General features: G+C 32.4%; 1 pseudogene; it reads right to left on the minus strand.

Annotated features, from left to right (window-relative positions):
• Positions 1–9,591, minus strand: part of LOC106478225 — a 109,945-nt pseudogene that overhangs the window by 71,975 nt on the left and 28,379 nt on the right.

Consider the following 9,591-nt stretch of genomic DNA (forward strand, 5'->3'; position numbering starts at 1 on the left):
CTTCAATTCATGCATTATTTGTTTGAATACAGAGAGTAAACTTTTAGAGCATTTGTATATTTTATTTTTATCTATCAGATTAAGTCCATCGCATTTCTTGTATGCAATCACAATATGTTCTAGAGAGAATTACGTTATTCGTAAAATAAGACCCATATAGGACACTTAACAACGTCTCATAAATCTGACATACTAAGTAGATCCATCATAACGTTTAAAAAACGAGACTAAGTGTATAATTTAGACTGTCCTATTGGAGGAAATATACTTTAATTCGTAGGCAGATAAAACACATAAAAGACACATAATGGAACTTATGTGACACCAAAAGCTGTGGCATATTATTTATTTTAAGAAATATATCTAAATCATTTAAGAAATGGATTACGTTACCTTCTTATGGATAAACGTCTGACTGAAAATTAAAACGTTCACTTAGTTTATTCAAGATTTAAGGCTGAAAAATGAACACCATGGGACATTAAAATATCAAGCATTTTCCCCAGTCAACATTTCGAAGCAGCTTTCAGCGATAAATAAAACGCGACATCAAAATGATATCCTTTTTAAATGTAAGATATTTATGCTAAAACAGTGCATATTAGGTAGGATTGAGATAGATATTTCGTTTGACATATAATTATATCTAGTTTTCAAATATCTTTGTGAATCGTCTTATTTTTGAATGATTTTTCCTTAATTAAAAATGGTACATGCAGGATTAAGCTCTTTAATGCACGTTTAACATTTGTGTTTAGTTTTTACTTAAACACCCCATACTGAACAAACAACAACAACTAATTATTCTGTAAGTCGAAATCAAATATCCCTCAAGTGTTGTTCACTACCATGGGTATTAAAAAGTAAGGGATTTATTATTTTCATATCCTCTAGCTAATGGGCTGAAGTACGTGAAAAATAAGATATTTCCAAGTGTTATCTGTATAAAAAGCCCTTACTTAAAACGGTAGTGTGTGGTTCGGCCCAAACAACTTGCAGGACACACTATGTGTTATTAACAGGAGTGATAGTTTAGCGATTTTCCACCTTCTGTAGATCGGACTGTGGTACTCCAAACTATCACATATTTTCAGTGGATGTGCTCCACTAGACCCCTACTTCAAATACTAAATTTCATGGCAATTCATTAAGATATAAAAACGCCAATTTTAATTAAATTTTTCATATTTTGTTTCTTTCTTTGCACTAAAAGTACGGACATTTTATTTGATAGCTATGCCCCTTATTTTGTTTTATCCATCACCATGCCCCAAGTTAAACAAAAAATACGGGTTGGCTAACTAATAAATGAATATTTGCTGTAAAATTCTTACCAATGCTATAAGTATAGCTACCAGATTGGCCACCAATTCTGATTTCATTCCTTTAAGTCGCACGCTCAATCTTTTTTTAGACGCACCTTTTTTTCAAATATAAGGTGTTTTTGATTATATCTATATTTATCTGATAGGTGGCGTTACGATAGTAATGACATATTTGAAGTCTTTCAGTAACAGAAACAAACAAAAACAATCACATTGGGGTAAAATCTAAGTATGATGAAAAAAGCGACAAGAAAAGGTAACAGTAAAAGACATATCAATTACAGTAAAAGACATGCCATTAATATTACCTGTATAACTAAATGTTTACGTAAATAATGAAAGTTTAGGTGGGCATAACAAAACAACAACGACGTCATTTGAAGCTAGAACAGTTTAAATGAACTCTTAGTGTTACTAAAGTTTTTTTTATAATTTCAAGAAAAATATGCAACGTCTGTTGTGGGCCAATCTCAATTAATTTGGAAGTTGTTGTTTTATTAGTTTTTCAGAACATCACTTGGAATAAGTAACTAGACATTTTGTGATTAATAGCAATAACTTAATAAACAAGTCGTACAGTCTGATGTTTTCGTGTCTTTTATTTGTCTTTAATGCAATATGATTTGTTGGTATAAAGTTAAAGATAATTACATTTTTACAGTACCTTTGAAAGACATGTGGGACTGGTACTTTCTAACTCCGGTTTCATGTGGTTTATACAATCTTTACTTAACATGTTCCGAAATATTAAACTTCAGCCAATATTTACACGTTCATGGGTTGTGTATTGTTTAAAGCTATATTCACACGTTCATGGGTTGTGTATTGTTTAAAGCTATATTTACACGTTCATGGGTTGTGTATTGTTTAAAGCTATATTTACAAGTTCATGGGTTGTGTATTGTTTAAAGCTATATTTACACGTTCATGGGTTGTATATTGTTTAAAGCTATATTTATACGTTCATGGGTTGTGTATTGTTTAAAGCTATATTTACACGTTCATGGGTTGTGTATTGTTTAAAGCTATATTTGCACGTTTATGGGTTGTGTATTGTTTAAAGCTATATTTATACGTTCATGGGTTGTGTATTGTTTAAAGCTATATTTACACGTTCATGGATTGTATATTGTTTAAAGCTATATTTACACGTTCATGGGTTGTGTATTGTTTAAAGCTATATTTACACGTTTATGGGTTGTGTATTGTTTAAAGCTATATTTACACGTTCATGAGTTGTGTATTGTTTAAAGCTATATTTACACGTTCATGGGTTGTGTATTGTTTAAAGCTATATTTACACGTTTATGGGTTGTGTATTGTTTAAAGCTACACAGTATATTTTTAAAGATGCACCTATAGATAGGCGAGTTGTTAGCTCTATCAATCCATTGTACTTTCTAAGCCGTTAACCCAAAGCAATTCGTTACTTCCCAAGTTGAATAGTTTGAAACCCCAAGTAATCCTTTAAACTGCACTAATGTCATTCGTGCCCATTATTTTCCCTGGTTTTAATAGAAGTTTTGTATTTTTTCAAATATATATTACACTGAAAAAGGTCATTATGACGTAAGACATTTTCCTCTTCTTCTTTCAGTGAGCTGGTGGCAAAAAGTCAATTTCCGTTACGACTGCATATTAAAAGTTTAATAACTACTGTATCTTATTATCATGATCAGAGATTAAATGAAGAATTTTAAAGAATTTTTTGTCTTTACTATAACGAGATAAAGAATGGGTGTTCTCGTATTAAATCATACTTAAACACACGATTCTCCCTCCACACAGACACTGTAAGAATTGATAAAAATACAGTTTCGGTGTTTTATCTGCGAGACCTAAACACTTTCAGGTGCAACAGCTGTGTAAGATATTAAATTATCTGTTCTGTGGGAGATTTTGGTGGAAAAGTTAGAAATATTTCTCGAAAATTATACGGATAACATGAAGAAAACTTTCAAAATATGTCCAAAGATAGGGAAAAAAAATGTCACAAAGCTTACTGGATCCATCTGTCTTGAGTGGCTAACAGTATGCTACATAACTCAAAATATTATCTCGTAGTTTAGAGTAGCGGGAGAATTTAACCGAGTATGAAAATATTTATCATCATATTACTAATAAAAACGTAACCTTGTTATAAACATTCCTTGTTTTTTTGCTATACAGGGAGATATCCTAAAAGGAATTCGAAATACTGATTTTTTTTTATTAATCCAACATGACTTGAATGATAATAATTCACGAGAGTCAGTTTTCTAAATATGTTTTACTTGTTCATTACTGATCAATAACATAAATATTTGTGTGTTTTGTTCCTCATTTCCAAAGATAAATTGCTAAGCACTTCCACCGAAACTATGTTAAAAGACCTCAGAAGTTAATTTAAACATTTTATGACCTTAATACTTTATGATAGCATGAGTTATGGATATCATATATTTTGAGAATGAAATAAAATTAAATGTGATTTGCCAGGGATTTTTTTATGTCCAGTCTGTTTCACAAATTAAAACATTAAATTTATCTCGAATATGATTTGAAAATGACATTATGTATGTTAGGGCTGTTTGTATACGTCACTACTAGTAATATAATATTTCGATAACATTTAAAATAGACTATATATATATATATATACACATACATATTGATATGGAGAAAGAAGCATGGCAGAAAATATTACACTTTTAATAGAGTAAGCAAAGAAAGGGCAACATTGAAGTAGCGGAAATCAAACTTAAATGTCTGTGCTATAACACAGGGTTAGAGTTTGTCTTAATACAGTGTAAGCTATGAAATATACATGGTCTGGCCACTTTATTAGAAACCATACCTAATAACGGGTTTGGCCATGTTTTGCCCGAATAAGAGCCATTATACAACGTGGCATAGTATCCACAAAGAGCTGGAAGTCGTCTTAAGTGTTTTTCCTCATTCATTTATAAATATTTTACGTAATACCTGGAACGAGGTAGGTTGAGGATGGTGATGGCGAATGTGTCGTTCAGGTTCATCCCACAGATATTTAATTGGATTGAGATCCCTGGATTGTTGTGTCCATGGTAAATGACTTATATTTCTGCCATATTCCTTCAAGCCATTCACGAACAATTTGGGCACGGTTGGTGGAATTATTGTCGTCTTGGAAGTAGCTGTCCCCATCCAGGTACAAATGAAGCATCACTGGATGCACTTGGCCAGATGCAATGCTGCTTTTCCTCTATTTTATCAGTCCAACATTTAGGACAGTTATGGGTTTGCGCGAACATTAAAACAACACCAACATCACGGATTATTTAATTTTTGGATTTTCCTACTATTGGTAGACATTTGGAGAAATCGGATCTTTTCAGTAGATGTTTTTTTCTAACTGTTCTGTTTATTTGCATGACGTTTCAATCACTAGTATGATCGTTGTCAAGTGCACAAAGTTAAAGTCAAAATGTAATGTGACTTAACATCTTGTATATTGATGACCTATCAATGAACAGTTAGTTGTTCTGTGGATTTTTCACGTGATTAGAAATTCTATAAAACACCTAACTATCTAGGACAAAGACTAAAAACTGATTTGTTTAAAAAAAAAGTTAATTTTATGTAATGTAAAAGAATAAGATCGGCAGTATTTAGTTTTCATATTGGTTTTACTTTAAGTCAGTATATTACTCCTTTTGAACCATCAACAGTAGTCCGTTTGGTTTGAAGCAAACAATGATCACTTTTAACCATCAATAGTAGTTCGTTTGGTTCGTAGCAAACAATGATCACTTTTAACCATCAATAGTAGTTCGTTTGGTTCGTAGCAAACAATGATCACTTTTAACCATCTATAGTAGTTCGTTTGGTTCGTAGCAAACAATGGTCACTTTTAACCATCAATAGTAGTCCGTTTGGTTCGTAGCAAACAGTGATCACTTTTAACCATCAACAGTAGTCCGTTTGGCTCGTAGCAAACAATGATCATTTCTAACATCAACAGTAGTTCGTTTAGTTCGTAGCAAACAATGATCATTTCTAACATCAACAGTAGTTCGTTTAGTTCGTAGCAAACAATGATCACTTTTAACCATCAACAGTAGTCCGTTTGGTTCGTAGCAAACACTGTCTATTTCTAACATCAACAGTAGTTCGTTTAGTTCGTAGCAAACAATGATCACTTTTAACCATCAACAGTAGTCCGTTTGGTTCATAGTGAACAATAGAGACTTTTAACCGAAAACTAATCTTCTAATAAGAAGGAATTAATTTTACTTTCTCTTAAACCGATGTTGCGTCTTTATTATTTCACTTTAACATATTACAGAACAAGTATGTTACTAATTATATCTTCTTATAGTATTTAATCGAAAACATGTTATTTTCAAACAAAATATTATTTTTAGGTAATTTTAAGATGCAGATTGTCCTTCAAAACCGAATAGCGTACCATTATCCTTGTTACTTAACGTTAGTATTTTTCCTATGTTAATTATTGATAAACCAAAACCCTTTTGGAAGAACAATGGTAACCAGTGAAGCATGTTCATTGCAGGCATTTCATTTACGTTCCATTATGTTAGAAATGTGTCTTTACCTTTTTATATGCGACATTTGCTACATTTCATAAATCCAGTGTAAAAAATAACAAAAGCTAATAATACCTGGTTATCTTTAATTAGTGGTCTCTAGAACTGAATATTTTGTCCGTCTGGAGTTAAATTACTGAACAAATACTAGGACAGAAAGCTTTTGAGTGTATATGGTAGCTCTTTCCAATATATTGTCGGCATGTAATAAACAAGCACCTGTTTGTTTGATCCGGAAATTAGCGTAAAGATACACAAGAGCTAACTGCGCTAACCGTCCATAATTTTGACACCAGCACTCGCTGCCAACTCTGTGGCTACTCTAATCAAACACATGTATAATTGAATGTATCTCCTTCAACGAATCACGGACCCTCAGATTCAAGTCCGGCATGCTAACCACTAGGCCACGTTAAGCCTATAAACAAACTGAGAATTTGATTTTCATTCAAATCATTGTAGCGTCTGTATTATTTCAAGAAAATATATTATATAGGTTGCTGAATGACGTGTGTTTTTATGTGAATGTGGGAGATTATTTTCTAAGTGAAGTCTGCTAAATTAAGGACCTCGAACAAAGCGATATATCTGTCACTCGATAACAAAAGTTGTCAGTAAAGACGTGTTTTATGTAAACGTATTTGATTTAATATCTTCCTTGAAATTAGACTTATGTTTTTTTATTTGAAATTCAATCTGTTCTACAGTTTTCATACTTTTTTAGGTTATTTCCAGAAATATGACATTTTATCAAAAACCTGTACTAGGTCAAACCAAAATCTGTTGAAGTTGTTTTTGGAGCAGTATAATTTTTGGTGTGATTGCTACTCTACTAAATTAAGTAATTCAAAGAAAAAAAACAGAGTTTTTAATAACACTTGTGTTATTCATAGTGTAAAGCTGCTCAATGGGCTATCTGCACTTTGTTAGTTGATAGTTCAGAAAGCTTTACTAATGATTTATGCTAGATTGTTTGATGATGAAATATTTGTTGAATATGGAAAGAGATAAAGAAACACGTTTGTTTACTTGTTTTAATGCAAAGCTACACGGAAGGCTATCTTCACTTTGTTCATCACGAGGAATTGAACCTTGGATTTTAGTGGTGTAAGTCCGTAAGCTTACCATTAGCCTATTAGGAACAAATAGAAAAACTTTTCTTAGAAGCCACTTTTCATCAATTTAGTTTGAGAAAGGTCTTATAAACTGACAAGTGTGCAGCTTGAGTTGATTTTGATTTTCAGATACATTTCTGAACAAACACCTTTAAGAACTGCTCAGTTAAATAGTTAAAAACAAATTGTGTATTAAGTTTAATAACTAAGATACTGAAATTAATAATTTGCCGCATCTCTAACTTCATGATTTATTATACTTCTTCTATATTGATATTTAAACAGAGGTGTACAGTTCTGTATACTATGCTCTATATCTTTTGAAATACTAAACAACCACAGACAACGTTCATGAAACTTGATAGTGTATATGAAAAAATGTTCTACCAGTCCTATAGAAACATTCGATATACGGCATGAAATACATGATGTTCATATTCGTACAAACGTTCCATCCGAGTCCATTAGTACTTACACCAATGATAGCAGTAATAAAGAACGAGAACAAAGAAATACAAAACATATCTCAACGAGTTATATTAGAACACTGGAGAATACGTTACATTTACAAGAGAATCAGCTCCTTGGAACTAATATAATGCATTGTTTACCTAAATGTGTATCTTCGTCTGAAAGCAAAGCATTTTTCAATGAAAATCTACATAAAGATCAACGACTTGGTATGAATAAATCAAACTTTTGTTTACAAAGCATGGGCATACTAAAAGGTTGTAAAATAAACGCAAGCATTACCTGGTGAAGAGTTCTGTACTGAAAAACACGTACTCTCCATTATCGATCATGTTTAGTTCTTCTGCTGCCAAGAGAATTTCTCGTATTTTCAGTGATTGTGATGTGTGCTTCTCCCAGTACTGTGCACAGTACAGACATGGTTGAAACTTTTTACAATAACAGCAATGATTAAATCACTTAGGAAACACATCACAATCACTGAAAATAACACAGTACAGACATGGTTGAAACTTTTTACAATAACAGCAATGATTAAATCACTTAGGAAACACATCACAATCACTGAAAATAACACAGTACAGACATGGTTGAAACTTTTTACAATAACAGCAATGATTAAATCACTTAGGAAACACATCACAATCACTGAAAATAACACAGTACAGACATGGATGAAAATATTTGCAATAACAGCAATGATTAAATCACTTAGGAAACACACCACAATCACTGAAAATAACACAGTACAGACATGGTTGAAACTTTTTACAATAACAGCAATGATTAAATCACTTAGGAAACACACCACAATCACTGAAAATAACACAGTACAGACATGGTTGAAAATTTTTACAATAACAGCAATGATTAAATCACTTATAAACACATCACAATCACTGAAAATAACACAGTACAGACGGGGTTGAAAATTTTTACAATAACTGCAATGATTAAATCATTTATAAAACACATCACAATCACGGAAAATAACACAGTACAAACATGATTGAAAATTTTTGCAATAACAGCGTTGATTAAATCACCAAAATATTATTTTCTAACAAAAGTTGCAGGATATTGGGCATTAAATGAATGAGGACTGACGCGTAAAGTAAACTTTGTTACTGGAAGCTCAATGATAAAACAAAACACGAACGTAATAACAGGAAGCATTTATTAAACGTTTCGGAATCGTCATTATTCAATCATCAGTAATGTAGAGGTACAAAACAAACAAACAATATTTGTAAAATTAAAAATGATACTTAGGTACTAATATATATATATATATACACACACACATAAGTCCCGGCATGGCCAGGTAGATAAGGCGCTCGACTCGCAATCAGAGGGTCGCGGGTTCGAATCCCCGTCCTACCAATCAGGCTCACCCTTTCAGCTGTAGGGGCGATATAACTTTAATCCATCGTAATAATAAAAAAGGCGTTATTTTTGCATTTTCAATTCATATCAGTCAAATAGTGTTAACTTGCAAGTAACCCATAGTCTTCATAACTGTGACGAGACCTTCACCATAGGGATTCAGATGTATCTTTGATATTCTAACAATTTTTTAATTCAAGTTTCGCGCCAGAATTAAAAAATATAAAGGCGTGTTCTTACCTATTGACCTCAGTGAGACAACTGTAAGTTTAAGGACTTATAACGTTAACATCATGGGTTCAATTCCCCGAGGTGTACACAACAAATAGGCCAGTGTAGGTTTGCTCTAAAACAAACAAACTTATCTATCTGCTAGGATTATGTGAAGCGAGAAAGTTTTACACATAAGTAGTATTTTGATATGATATGCCTATATGTTGTGTAAGCGGATCAGCTAATGATAAGAGTCACTGTAGTATAGTCATCTTGGGCTTACCTGTTAACCAGTTTATTACAGTGTATCAGCTAATGATAACAGTCACTGTAGTATAGTCATCTTGGGCTTACCTGTTAACCAGTTTATTACAGTGGATCAGCTAATGATAACAGTCACTGTAGTGTAGTCATCTTGGGCTTACCTGTAAACCAGTTTATTACAGTGGATCAGCTAATGATAACAGTCACTGTAGTGTAGTCATCTTGGGCTTACCTGTAAACCAGTTTATT

Source organism: Limulus polyphemus, unplaced genomic scaffold, assembly GCF_000517525.1.
Source record: "Limulus polyphemus unplaced genomic scaffold, Limulus_polyphemus-2.1.2 Scaffold191, whole genome shotgun sequence".
Taxonomy (NCBI): domain Eukaryota; kingdom Metazoa; phylum Arthropoda; class Merostomata; order Xiphosura; family Limulidae; genus Limulus; species Limulus polyphemus.